Below are 14,503 nucleotides of genomic sequence, written 5' to 3'. Positions count from 1 at the left end.
CTTGGGGATAGAGGAGAACTGGAGAATTCACTGTCACCAGACAAGTCTGTCATTGCTCATATGATCACCAGGTACTTGGATGTGTTGGATGAAGTAATTTAACCTTGTTGCTTACCTCTTTTTCTGCAGTCCTGGGATAGCAAGTGGCTCCCAAGGGCCACTTTACACATAGTGAAAACCATACAAAAATGTGTATTGTAACTGTGGGAGCTGCTTTTCTGTACTGCTCTGGTCACATATGGGATGAGTTTAAACCTATCCTGGAGTAACCTCTCATCATTCTGTTGGACAGGAATTCATTCCTTCCTGCTGAGACCTGCTGCTGGCTCAGCCCTTTCCTCCCTGGACCTGGGCTTTAATTAAATATATTTTTCTGATTTGGCCCCACAGTCCATGACAGCTATTACACTAACTTTACTGGTGTAGGTACTGTGTGAGTTCTTTTTCTTCTGAGGGCTGCCTTCTATCCTTTGAGCTCCAGGGCAGTCACTGTTTGACAGAAGGCTGATGGGTGAAGTCTGTTCTCCCAATTTGCAGCCTGTCTCCCTTTGTGTGTGTATATTTCATCTCCCAGTATTGTTAAGTTTCCTCTCACAAAGCTTGTATCCAAGGATGAATTCCTTGAGCAAAACAGCAGAGCTGCCAACCTGGAAAGGGATATGATCTATTGATGAGCTCATCTGCTTGGAGCTTAGGTGGAGATTGTGGAATGGAAGGCCACTATGCTTGAATAATTCCCTTTGAAAAGGACTTTGTATTCCCTCTGGAAGACTCAGGATGGCATATGTGGGAGGAATAGAATTAGTGGCTAGATCTCTCTTGATCTAAAATCTCATTTGACTGGCAGATTTGGCAATTGACTATTTTTCAGGCAGCTCAGCATTCAATTTGATCCACAATGTGTTTAATGTCTTTGACTTGTCTTTGATTCCGTTCCCCACTCCCTTCTCTGCATCTCATTGAGATGAAAACCTTAATGCAGATGTGCCATATCTGTGAGCATGCACGGGAGCTTATTTTCCTCCAGCAAGATTTCTGCTAAACTTCCCAAAAAGGATAGGAAAGGTTATTTTTATGTGTTTTAAGTTGCTCTTCTGGATCCTCTATTGCATAATGAAAAGGGATCAGCAGGGACTGTTTATCCCTCATCTCACAATGTGCTTCTGTCTCGTCATCTTCCACGTGGACTCAGTCATGCCTGGTTTCTGTTGGCTGCTGGAGAGGGGTGTTGCCAAAGCTCACTCTTTCTGCTGGGAAAAGCTGCAAGGCTGTGCCCATGCCTGTGTGTCTTCTTGTCCCAGGCTGTTTTGTCCCCACTCATGTTGGGTGACTGGGAAAAAAAGGCAATTGCTACACTGTGCCTGGACCTAGTTTCTAGTTACCAGACACATCCTGGTTTTATACTCTCAGAAAATATTTTAAAATCTTTTTAAAAAAAATTGTAGTTGGCCTAATCTCAAGAGAATGGGTTTATTTTGTTCTAGTTGTTCTGAAATGCATCCTTTCCTCCCCTCTCCTTTCATGTGTGAGTCGCCCAGCACCAGCACCTCTGCTAGCTCTTGAAGAGCCCTTTCTGTCTGCAGCACACTCTTGTCTAGAGAGGGCTCTTAAATAGTGACTTTCTGACTTAAAATTTAATCTCCAGGGCTTATTTTCAGAGAATATCTTGTTACTTGAAAGTGACTACAACTTGACAGCTTCTTGGTGCCTTTTTCCCCCCATAGCTCTCTTTTATTCTAGAGTTGAAACCATTTTTAATCACAGCTCTTAATTATTAATTTGCCTAATATTAAAGTTCTCTCTTCCATATTAGAACATGAAATATTCAGTTGTTTTGACTGTCCTTCCAGAAAGCTGATTTCCTTTTTGGGGAATCTCAAGCAATCTTATACCAGAAATAATTTCATATCCTATAGGCTTGGTGGAGGGAAAGGATAAAACTCATGTTCTTTTCTTAAACACAGAGTTGTCTTATTTGAGTATCAATTGGTATTGTCAATAAGACTTTTCTATGTTTCAAGAATTGGCATTGATTCTTTGTATTAGTTTAGCTATCAGGGTTTTTAAAAGATTTTTTAAACAAACAATTTGACTTGTGTCCAAGAGTTTGTGTGTGAGGGAGGTATGGAGACCACGTGGGAAGAGGGCAGGTTATTTGCACAACACTCTCAGGCACATGGTGTGATTCTTGGAGTTGTCCTGCTCAGGGCCAGGAGTTGGACTCAGTGATCCTTGTGGATCCCTTCTAACTCAGGATATTCTGTGAGGCTGAGAGGGAAGAGCCAGGACAGGGGTGGAGGGCACAGCAGAAGTAGCTGGTTGCAGCAGCAGGGGCACACCTTTAGCCATCCCTGAAATGTCTTCATTGAATGGATGTGTTTTTAAGGAGCATAAATCTGACTGATTTGTTGCTACAGGCACTTCTCTAGGCAGGCATTATGCTCCTACCAAGCTGCCTTCCTCTTTTAAACAAAAGGGGTGCAGGGATTTCTCCAGCAAAGGAGGCTCCTTGAGAAAGGAGGTTTCCATGGAGACATTTGCTTGACTTAAACAATCTGGCAAAGGCTTGAGAAGAGGTTTGGTGGGTAGACACTACATCGACACCACTGTTTTGCAAAGCAGCTGGAGTTGCTGCAGTGTTTTGTTGCCAACTTGATGCCCCTTTTCAGGGGGTTGGTTTTGAAAAAGTGCTGAGAATGTTGCCTGGTCAGGATTGTGAGCAGTATAAAAGTCTGTCTCTTCTTAGCTTAGCTGAGATGTCTATTAGTATCCTGATCCATCTGTCTCAAAACGCTGCAGGTGGTGTAAGTAGGGCACGTTTGCAGCAGAGGACTCTGCACGAAAGGATTGCAATGGTCTGTAGTAGGTGCTTGCTTTCTTAGAACAAACCCACCCTTCTTGGCTGACAGCAAAATTGGTTCTGACCAGTTTCTAAGAATAATACTTGTTTGAAGCCCACTCCTAATTAAGAGCATAGTCCATTTGTCTGGTGAATGACATCGTCAGTGTGAAAATTGCTGAAGGTGAAATGATTATCTGCTTGTCTTTCCCCCATAACACAGCAAGACTTTCTAATGGCTTCTTATTTCAGCTGTAATAGAGAGCCTGTAAATGCATTTTGGGGTCATAAGCCCAAGTGGATGGAGCATATGTATAATGAATGCTGTAGGATCTCATAGTTTATTGCTAAAGATAACTCACTGTGGCAAAGGTGGGACCTTAGAGAAGCAGCTGCCAGCTTTGACAGGGAATGGCCAACAGCAACAAAACTGCAATGCAGATGGGAGCTGGACAGAAACTTGCTGCCAGAGTGGAGCCTACAGTGAGTGGTGGGAAAGACACAGAGTTGGTCCAAAGGGTGGGATGAACCATTAAAATTCCAGTTACACACTTGCTGAGGAAATTCAGGGAGTGCCACAGCAGCCTGCTGCATCTCAAGGCAGCATCGTCTCTGAAGGAGGAGAGCAGAAAGGAGCCTGAGAAGGGAAAAGGTGCTGAAAGTGGAGAGTGGAGCAGCAGTATGGCTCTGAGTCACAGCTTGTGCTTAAGAGCTGGAGCTAATCCAGGAGGTTCACAAAAAATGACAAAATTCAGCTGAAAAGGAAAAGTGGAGCTAGAATGGAGGAGATGGCCTTGATGTGCCAGGGAACTGAAGAGAGAGGCCAGATTTCCTGAACGTGTGAAACAGCAGAAACAAATTTAACCGGCTTCTGTGGGTGACAAGTAGCTTGTTCCCTCCTGCCTTGCAGCATCAGTGTCTTGTCTTTTTGAGATCAGCTCTGCTTTGGGATCATGTCAGCAGCCACCCAGCTTCGGCCTCATGTTTGTAAAGAAGGCTTTTTGCTCTGCTCCTACTGACTTCTGACTGCAGCTCTCTGCTGTTGGTAGATGTCTTTGTGTCGTGTCCCACCTGGAAATACAGAAGCTGTTGCAGTTTTAAAATCTGCTGGGTCATGTACTTCTCCCTATGCTGCCTTGGCATAACTCCTGTACTGTACTGCTGGGTTTGTTTAATGTGCCAGGTCAGCTCAGCCATTTTAAAAATAAAAATTGAAACCTTATATAAAACCTTGATTAATTATTTGGTTCCGCTTGACTTGCTGTTTCAATGATCCTTGCAGTGATAGTAGGAATGAACAGGGGTGCTTGAAGGAGGGGTTGTGTTTCTCTGACCTATTTTAGATTAATCAGGTCTTATTTGATTGAGCAAAGTGGCTACACTAAAAGCTGTTGCAGCAAGTGTGAGTTTCACCACTTATTTTAACTTGTTTTGACACAGTTAATATTCTGGAAAGCAGTCTGGAAGCAGGATCTAGACCACAGCTCAAACAAGAAAAGAAGGAAGTTTGTTTTCTCTGCAGGTGAAGTTTGGTGTCTGAGACTCCTGGTATGGAGGAGGAAATCGGGTGGGTTTGAGATGGGTAAGTGCACCCACCTTGCAGAATCACTTTTTCTTTTAGGGTTGGTGCGATAAGGCTGATGAGAAGAACAGAAGTTCATCATACTGCCTGGGTATCATCTGACCTGGATGATTTACTCTGAGAAGCCCAGCCTGGTGCTGAGAGGTTTCTGAGGTCAGCACCTGTGGAATGTGGGGGTGAGGAGCAGTGAGAAGCTCTGACAAGCTCCTGTGAGTCAGCTTGGTGCTGAGCCAGGTTTTAGAGAAGTCACTGAGAGACAAGGGAACACCTTGAATGGGGGACTTTACCAACTACAGCAAGGAAATCAATGTGACTCCATAAAATCCCCTCTGCCTAGAACAGATGCTGGAGCTTTATACTGCTTTCCATCCATTGCTTTTCCAGGTCTTTTTCAGGAAAGCCAGAGGAGACACCCATCAAGTTGTGTTTTACAAAGATAGGGGGCTCACTGTTTGAGCAAGAGGAATGCTGCAGCTCTGCTGGCAGGGATTTGGGGTGATTCTCTTTGCCATGATGTGGTAGCATCCCGTGTTGGATGTCCTTGTCCCATTAGAGAAAAGAAACCTGACTGGACCAACACCACCTCCCCTTCATAGAATCATAGAATGGCTTGGGTGGAATGACCTGAAAGATCCTTTAATTCCAACCCCCCTGCCATGGACAGGGACACCTTTCACTAGACCCAGGTTACTCAAAGCCTCATCCAACCTGGCCTAGAACACTTCCAGCACTGGACATCCACAGCTTCACTGGACAATCTGTGCCCGTGTCTCACCACCCTCACAGTGAAGAATTTCTTCCTAATATCCAATCTAAAACTTCTCTCTTCTATTTTGAAGCCATTTCCCATTGCCCTGTCACTGCATGCCCTTGACTAAAGTCCCTCTCCAGCTCTCCTATAGCCCCTTTAGGTACCAGAAGGTGCTCTAAGGTCTCCACAGAGTCTTCTCTTATGCAGGCTGAACAACCTCTCTTCCTCAAATGCTTCACAAAGGAGGGGACCAGGCAAACTTTGCTCATGGTAATGTAAGTCCCCAAAAAGTGTCCCTAAAAATACTACAGGATTGGTGTTCTGGTGGCTCTACCCCCTACCCCATGGAGGGGGCATAGTGTGTTCTAACCAGCTGCCATTGCCCATGATTTCTGGGGAGACCTTTCTTTCTTGAGACTAACCTGGTTGAGTTGCCTAGCAGTGGATGGGGGATGGCAAATGTTGGACAATGAATGATGGCAAGGCTTTAAGAAATGGTTGATGTTGATTTCAGTGAAGTATAACTTGTCTGAAGACTCTTCAGAGCCCAAGGGAGTTTTTCTTGAAGGTAAATTCATAATCAAATTTAAAAGCAAATAATTATTGAAGGCTTATTTCATAGCTTAATAGTTGGGGAGTCAGATAAATAATTCTGGAGATGGACACAAGGTGACAATACCTTGTGTTAGATCAGCTGCTCTACGGAGGGGGAGCAGGGGAGGAAAGACACCAAAAAGCTTTGGGGAAAACACAGCTTCTGAGGCATCTGAGCCAAACACAGCTTCTGGCAGCTCAATCCTAGTGGGAGCAGTTATTCTCTGTGTAACTGCACGATATTAATTTATTTAGGAGTGACAGAGGGGAATAAGTGGTGGGAGAAGGAATACACTGGCAGGTCCCACAGAGGTGTTCTTTATCTCATGCTGCAGGAACATGCTGCCCTCGAGCAGGGCAGCTTTGACTGGGTCCCCTCATTTCCTAGCAGCACCAGGAAGACTTCCAAGTTTTGGGTCTCAAGTTCATTTCTGAAGAGGATCTGTAGCTCGAACGGGGTAAGCAGGGAGCTGGCTAGGCTTGCCTGATCCTTCTCATTCCTGGGGCTGTGATGCCCTCTCCCGGCAGCTGCACCGAAAAGTCCTTTCCTTTCGTGCTCCTTTTCTGTGAGCAATGTAAAAAGGAACTTTTTGTGTTTCTTTTGGAGGATGCACGCTGAAGGCAGCCGGGGCACACAGGCATGGATAAGGAGATCATCCTGACGTGGAATCTGGTGTCCTGCTGTCTGTTCCCTTGTGATCACCCCATCTCCAGCTTTGTTCCTCTCACGTTTTTAAGTTGCAGCAGCCTTGTAAGGCAAATGTGTTCCCCCAGGCCATGGGTTATGTGTGAGCCCTCTGCTCCCATCCCAGCACGGGCCCCTAATGCTCACCCACACCCTTGTGCTTCCCCCAGGGCTGGTGGGACTTTCTGCTGGCCAGCCTGCCCTGACAGACTGGTTAAGCCTGCTAAAGGAGAAGGGGCACCGTGCCACAAAGGCTGGCAGGGTTGAGAGCTGCTGGGCAGAGGCTCCTCCCCTGTGGACGCAGCCGGGGTGAAGTGAGCCCCGGCTCATCCCTCATCCCACACCCTGCACCCTAAAACCACTAATCTGCATAAATTTGGGGCTACAGCTCTTGTGGTGGTCTAGGTCACGGTCCTGCTGTCCATGTGTGCAGCTGAAATGGTGTCCAGGGCTCAGGTGTGCCTGGATCATGCCCTGGAGGGCAGTGGGCAGGTAAGAGCCCTCTCTCTTCTCACCAGTGGAGAGCTGAAATGCTCAAAGGTAGACAGGAGAGTGAGCTTCAACTGGCACAGGGGGCAGTGAACTGGGGGGCAAACTGTTCCCTCAGTCCCGCTCCTTTTCATTCCCCAGCCCCATGGCTGCATGAGCAGTGAGTCCCTCGATGAGAAGCATCCACTGCTTTTCTATTTGTCACATTTTCTAACCACATCAGCCGCTAACCCCACTTCTTACTCAAGGCCTTTGTGATTTATGGTCGCTCTGAAGCCCAACCCAGGGACACTGTAAATTGTCCCATCTCTTTTGCACCATGAAGAATCCACCAGGTAGGTCCCAGCTCAGGAAGGACCAGCCTGAGGTCAGTGGTAATGCTGGGGCACAGAAAGATGGCAGTGACCCCAGAGCAGGCACCAGCCAGCTCAGCTGTCCCCTTGCACAGGGACAGTGGGTTGGGTGCTCCCAAGTGGCTGCAGGAGCTTTGGGCAATGTCACCATTGGCACTGGTGTGCTGGGCAAGGGAGGGCTCATTGATGGTGGGTCCCACTGGCCAGCCTGTGTCTCCCTGCCTGTGCCATCCACCATGTGAAGGGTAAGAAGCACCCACTGAGTTCTCTGGAGTTATCCTGGTGGTGACAAGTGTCACAGTTTTAAGAGCCTGAGTGGTGGGAACCACCTTTGCTAATCCAAACTGGGACAGCAACTCTGACTGCCCACAAAACTCTTTGACTGCTCAGTTCCCTGAAGGGTGTTTTATTACTCTGGGATGGTGAGGGACCTTGCTGCAAGATCCCCACTGAGGAGCAGCAGGATGTCCCCATCCCTCTCGAGGGGCAGGGGCAATGCAGACCTCCATGTGTGCACTGACCAAAGAGGAGCAGGAGGCAGCACAGAACTGTGTGTGCTGCCTGTGTGCTCGAGAAACAAAACTCTAAAGTTTTGTTTTGTTTCTTTGACACTCCTGAGGTCTGTCACGATCCTCCCTCACCATTTGCCGTTTACACTTCTTGGACACAGAAAAATTTCGCCAAGGGATGTTTTATCACACCCTGCTCTTCCCCATTGGTCCTTGCGTGATTTTTCCCTCTGGAAGTCCCTTGGCCTCTCAGGGTACCTCAAGCTGTATCCTCCTGGGTGTGCTGCAATCCCCTGATTTCTGGACCAAATGATGCTGTTTCTTAAAGAACAGCCACAAACCATGGAAGAAGAGTGAGGGCTGTCCCTTTCTCCCCCTAGCCAAGGCTGCACCAGCTCCAGCAGCAGCCAGCCCTGCTGTGGGAGAGCGGGCAGCAGAGCTGCTGCAGCCACAGCTGTGAGAGACAGACTTTGTCCCCACCAGCTGCTTTGAGGACAATGTAAAAGCTGCCTCCATCCACTCAACACAGCCTGTATTTCTGCTGGGGGCTGGTTCCCCACAGCCAGGCTCTTGGAGAATCTGCCTGGTGTCCCTTCCTGCCCACCTGAGGGATGTGGCTTTCCCAGAAACAATGCTCAGAGCCCCTTGTTGAACCCCAGGACTTGGGAGGACTTGCCTGGCATTTTGGCATGCACGAGGTGATTTTCTGAGTTTATATTTCGGCTGGATTTATATTTTGTATCAGGTGGGTTGCACACTCCAGAAGGAACTGCCATGTCTTGGGCTCAACTGGTTGGACTCTGCACCATTATCCACAGCCACTGCTGTGCTTGAGAAGGGACAGCAGCATTTCTTCGGAGCAAGAGCATTTGGAAACCACTCTGATCAACCCAAGCAGCCTGAGAAGTGTTAGTGAAGGGCATGTCCCAGAAGCAGGGCCAGGCCCAGGTTTCCATGCAGGCTTGCCAGCATCCCTCAAAACCTGCTGCTCCCCATTTTCACAGTGCCTCTACTTTACCCTGTGTCTCCCCACACCAACACTTTGGGGGCAGCTGATGCTCTCCTGTTTCTTTTGTGTTGGAGCTGTGGTTCAGGCTGGGAGATGGCAAGAGGACTTCCCAACCTGCCCCTTCCCCTGCAGCCTCATCCCCGGGGCTTGATGTGAAACTGACTGTGAACATCTTTATTCTTGGACATGCTGTGCATTGAGGGGCTGGAGGAGCCTCTGCTCTCTTGAGATGGGGCTTGGAGCTGGCCAGGGTCCCTTTCTTCCCCCTCAGCCCATCCTGTGTGCCTCTTGGGACTGACATTTCTGCTTTTTGGTGGGATACTACTTGTGGAAAAAGCAGATGCTGCTCTTCCCTGACTGTGGGTCTGAAGCCTGGATCAGTTCAGGTCACTTCCTTCTCCCCCCACCTCCCGTATCTTTCCTGGAACTGCCATAAACTGTGCCATTTCTATCACAGATCTCGTGGGGACATTGTTACCTGCATGAGTCCCTGCTCTGAAAGTTGGTCTGTTCCTTGGGCCAGTGTGCTGAGTGGGATGGGGGACATGATGGGGACACACACCGGCCCCTCGTGCTGCCAAGGCAGTGAGTTGTGAGAGGACCTAGGGTAGGAGTGTGTGAACATTTGTTCATTTCCCAACAAAATCCTCCATGATGTGGCTGGCAGCTGGGCAGGGACACCATCCCCACTCCCTGTTTGTGCCATTTTTGCCCTGGGTTTATCTTCTCCTGACACAAACAGAGGAAGAACTCACTGGGTTCAAGGCTGACCTGCCCTCTCTCCCCTTGGAAAGGGTTTGTACAGCACCAGTTCCTTTGCAGATATTTCCTTTATGGACTCATAATCTCCAAGGCTGGACTTGCTGGTGGCAGGGCCCCAGCAGATCCTTTATTCCAGGCAGTTTCTGGCAGGTCTAGGACATTGACTGGAACGCTGGGTGAGGACTTTGTGCTTGAGATAAGCTGGTGAACTCTGAGCTGAAATACTGAAGCCGGAGCAGCGTCTGCCCAGCTGATCAGTCCTTTGCCAGGGGTTTGGGGAGCAAACTGGTGCTGAATGCTTTGCATGTGTATGCCCAGAAGAAAGTAAAACCAGGATATTTTAGGGCAGAGAACAGAGATATTTGGGTTTTTTTTTTGCTTTTAGGAGGTAAGACTATGGTAGAGCTTTTAATAAGCTTTTTCATTTTTCAGACTCTTATCTCCACTGAAGAGTTTTTTTGGGCTGATGATGTTGCTCAACCCTGTCTGTTTATCTCCATGTAACCCTTGGGGTTCATCCACACCGTGAGGATGCAGCAGCTGGAAGAATGGCAGCCTGAATAGGGGTGATGGTGAAGGCCCTTCAGAACTTATTCTGGGGAGTTTCTGACCCTACTACTGTCTTCAAAGGCAGAGCAAAATGCTCTCTATGCTTTCCACTACTCCTTAAGCCTTCCAGCCACTCCCATGCCATGCTTACCCTTGTCTTGGACCTTCGGGACTCCAGTGTGGCCCCGTGACAAAGCTGGGCTCAGCGCGGCCCAAATACGTAAGGAGAAAAATCCAGTGGATCAACCCGGGAGATTAAAACTGCAGGGTACCTGGAAAAGCTGCTGCTTCCTAAATCCCATTAGTGCTACCAGTCTTCTAAATCTCACCCTCTCCTGCCCTATTTATCACATTTCCAGGAATTAGACCACAAAGCAACTAATTTTTCTGGAGGCTCCCACACAGCCCCGTGCATTTTTGCTCCAGACAGCCAAGTGTTAGCTGGAGAGCCACCAGCAATAGAACCAGCTGCTTCTACCTTCACGTCTTGCATTTATCTGATTCCAATTCTCCCAGTTCCACAGGAAGAGTGATGTTATTTTAGGACCAAGTGCTAAGGAAAGATTAGCTAAGGAAAGATTTCAAAGTGGAGCTCTTCTATGCCTTCTGCTCATCGTTAAGTTTCGGAGTGAACCAGGCTGTCACCTCTACAGCTCACCCTCTATTGAAAAGTTTCTCTTTGGAAAGTGCACTGCACAAAAAGTGCTGGACCATTCCTTCTGCCCATTCCTGCTCTGTTTCCAAGGGCAGTTTACTGATTTTGCTTTTGAGGGACCTCCTGATCTGTCTTTAACAAGAAAAATCCCAAAGTGAGAAACCACGGGGATGGAAAAATGGCACCAGTGGTGTTTCAGAGGGCTCTCCAGGGCTGGAGGGGATGTTTGTTTAGCTTCTATTGCAGTGAAGAGCTTTTATGGAGCAGGGGGATCTGCATGAGGTTGTGCAGCTTCCTATCCTGAGAAACTTTATTATGGGATTTTGCCTCTCTGAAAGCCCAGGGTGCATTGGAGGTTACAAAATCCAACCTGCTTTTGTTGTACCTGCTGTCCCCTCTCCTCCCCCTTCAAAGGAAGTTATAACTCTAATAGGATTTAGATATTAAAGCCCAAAACCACGCAAAACCCCAAGTAAAATAAGCAGTTTTGCACTCAGGGTTGCTCAGAAATCTGGTGCAGTGGATTCTTGCCTGTAGCTTACAGTTGTGGAAAATATTTTCATGGAGGACGTTCAGGAGTTTTAATTCTGAGGGTCAGCGATGACACATCTTTCCCAGATCTCCTCTGGGATATTTCCTCAAACCCCATCCTTTTGGCACTCAATTCTGCCAAGGTGGGATGTGAACACCAACCTCTCCTATTCTGGGTGGGCAAGGGGTAAATGAATCAATCCCAGGTTTGTCCCCAAGTCCCGGGTGTCTCCCAGAGCCGTGCCACGAGCAGCTGTCTGCGTCCCACGGCGAGATTTTAATTTCTCCATCCGTGGGGACTGAATTTATTGAGCCTGTCCTGGCCCCTCCTCCCGTGGGAGGGACGGCTCCAGCAGCCTCTCTAATAGCGGGTGTCACAGAGCGGGGCCACCATTGGCGTCCCGGCGTGTCACGGGCAGGGGACGCGGCAGCCCCAGAGCAGCAATCGCCGTCCGTGCGCTCCCGGCGCGGTGAGTCACCGCCTCCCTCCCTCCCGGCTCCCGGGATGCTCCTGACGCCGAACTGCGCCCCTGCCCCCTCTGCCCTGCTTGCCCTGAGAGTTAGCACCGAGCTGGCGAGGCTTTTGTCACTTTTCCTTTGTTGCCTGTGGATGTTTGAGTGCGTTGGTTGGGATGCGGCAGCGGGAGATTGACCCGGCTCCCGCCCGGGCTGGGGAGAGAAACGGAGCGCGGAGAGCCGGGGGACAGGGAGAAAGGAGAGCAAAGGGGAGGCAAGGGGGCGATCTGTGAGCTGGGGGATCGCTGGGGAGGAGGGGAAGGTGGCCAGCAGTGCCGCTTCTCCCGGGATGAGCGGGCTGTGACCTGTTGAGCGGATGAGCGGGGCCGGGATGAGGCGGGAGCGGCTCCTGGGGTCGCCGTGGCCGGGGCAGTGTGGGAGGGAAACCGCGGCTGAGCATTGGCAATCCTTGGGATAAAGGGCTGTTTCCATAGTAAAAGGGAGAAAGGAGCCTCTCTCTTTCTTCCCCTGAGCTTGCCTAGCGTGTGAACGGGGAGCTTGACTCAGGAACAAATAACCCGTGAAAGGGGAACATCTGGGAACAGCTGTAAATAATCACGACTTGGATAGAAAGGCTGGAAGCAGCACTACGGTCTGCCATCTGCCCTGATGCTGCAGTCACCCCGGGAGCTCTGATGGGCAACTGTTGGAGAGCAGCTCGGTTTGCAGCTGAAACACGATTTGACCCTGGCTTTAGGCTGCTGCTGTTGTCTGAACGCTGCCACATTATTTGTAGGCATAACCACAATTAGCAGTGAAACAGAGGAATTCTCACTCCTAAGAAAGAGTGAATTTTAATTCAGCATCAGGCGCTGAGCAGGTGTGAACCTGGGGACTGGCACTGGGACAACTTTCAGTTGCAAAGTGCAAACTTGGATTAGCTGGAGGTCCAGCCCATGGTGTACATCACCTTCACTTTCACACTTTCTCTGGGAATCCTGACCTGATAATGCAGCATCTCCCCTGATAAGTTCTGAGAGATGATACCAGGTGGAAGGACAAGAGAGAACAGAAATAATTTCCTACAGATTTTTCCTTAAAGATTTTAAGCTGCATTTAACAGGAAGGACAGGCATAATATACTACGAGACCAGCTGGATTTTAATTAAAAATTGTTCTCAATGCGAAGGGAGACAAAGCTGCCACTTTCTTTATTACTTTACTACTGAAATGTCTAAAAGTTGTGCAAGATTTTCAGGGCAACTTGAAATCCTTGCAGAGAATACAAACACAAAGCTTGTTGTCGTGACCAGTCCTGGGACTTCCTTTTGCCATGACGTTGGACCAAGGAGGTGAGCAAACGGTGTCTTGATGTATCATTTCTGGTGATGGAAACACAGTTCTTTAAGTTTAGTTGTGTCAGCTTTTTTGTGAGAATGCCTGCAGCTCACTATGTACCTCTGTGCAAGTTGTTACCAAGCAGTTCTGCTTAGTGTGATAAAGTATCAGCTAAAATAAAAGAGAAAGTTGGGTTTTTTTGTTTGTTTTTTCCCCAGAAGTTTGTGGGCCTTTGACAGTATGACCTTCCTTTCTTTGCAAACCCAGAGGCCCTCCTTCAGGCAAACCTTTCTGGTTGTGTGCAGACACTTTGAGAAGCGACTCTTACCAGCTGAGACCCACGTGCTCCAGTGTGGAGCAGATCCTGCCCATTGGCAAAGCCCCAGCCTGGTGGCTTTCCATGGGGGACAGGCTGCAGGGAGCTCTGCAGTGGTCATTCCCTGCAACACCATGCACATGTGCAGCAACAGCCTGGCTTTGGTCCAGACCTGACGCCATGCCCAAGGATATCTCATAGGAAGAGGTCTGTGCCCCATCCTGGAGTGACCTGCTATGTCCTGGCCTGTAGAACTGCCCCAGAGCCCTCTGTGGTGTGCAGCAAACAAGGGTCTTGGGCTGTGTTTTAGATGAGCAGAGAGCATAAAAGGTGGGAGAGGATCCTTTGTGTTACAGATCTCACTGAAGGGAAAGAAAGGAGCTGGAGTGGGGAGAGCAGCTTGGATTCAGGACCTGTGATGCACCCTGGGCCGTGCTTCCATGGCAGGATGAGCCCTGAGGGGGCACAGGCTTGGCTCCACACTGCACCCTCTGCTCCAGCCTCAGACACAGGGTGTGAGGGAGCTGAGCATCCAGCCTGCAGGTGCTCCTCTCCTCAGCATCCTATCCTCATCCTGTTCTTCATGGGCTGGGCACTGCTCTCCCAGCAGCATTCAGGCAGGACTCACAGCTGGCTGCTTTTTGGTGGCCGAGGGCTTGGCATTTTATGAAATCCCAGTCAACAGATGTCGTGTTCCCTGTTATTCTCCCCACCAGCAGGACACTGGCATTTGCTATATTTCTTGCTCTCTCTAGAAAAAGAGGAGGAAAGTAGAAACAGTGACATTTCAGAGGCTTGAACAGTGAGATGTCCCTGCCCATCGCAGAGGGTTGGAACCAGCTGATCTTGAAGGTCCCTTTCAACCCAAGCCATTCTGTGATACATTGATTTTATGAACATGCCTATGTCCTGGTCTCATATTGATCATTTTCTCCTGTCACTGTTTGGTTTGCCAGTCTTCTGGTGTCTCCAGGGAAGATGATGTGTTAAGCACAATGAAAACCTGCAGTCAGGGTCAGAATGACTCTCCATGCTCATGGCCCAGGTCCTTTTGGTGGCTGAGCAGTTGTAGCCTATGTGAGTGC

At 48.9% G+C, this 14,503-nt stretch overlaps 1 protein-coding gene across 1 annotated transcript in view; it reads left to right on the top strand.

Moving 5' to 3' along the window:
- The first annotated feature begins 11,716 nt into the window (after nucleotides 1-11,716).
- Nucleotides 11,717-14,503, top strand: part of GDPD4 (glycerophosphodiester phosphodiesterase domain containing 4) — a 39,642-nt gene continuing 36,855 nt past the window's right edge. Inside the window, exon 1 of the mRNA XM_063150441.1 lies at nucleotides 11,717-11,778. The gene's annotated coding sequence lies outside the window, so the exon portion shown is untranslated. The remainder of the gene's footprint in view (nucleotides 11,779-14,503) is intronic.

This window comes from Melospiza melodia, chromosome 2 (assembly GCF_035770615.1).
Source record: "Melospiza melodia melodia isolate bMelMel2 chromosome 2, bMelMel2.pri, whole genome shotgun sequence".
Classification (NCBI taxonomy): Eukaryota; Metazoa; Chordata; class Aves; order Passeriformes; family Passerellidae; genus Melospiza; species Melospiza melodia.
The sequence above is the reverse complement of the archived record's forward strand: the minus strand, read 5'-3'. Positions and strand labels throughout refer to the sequence as shown.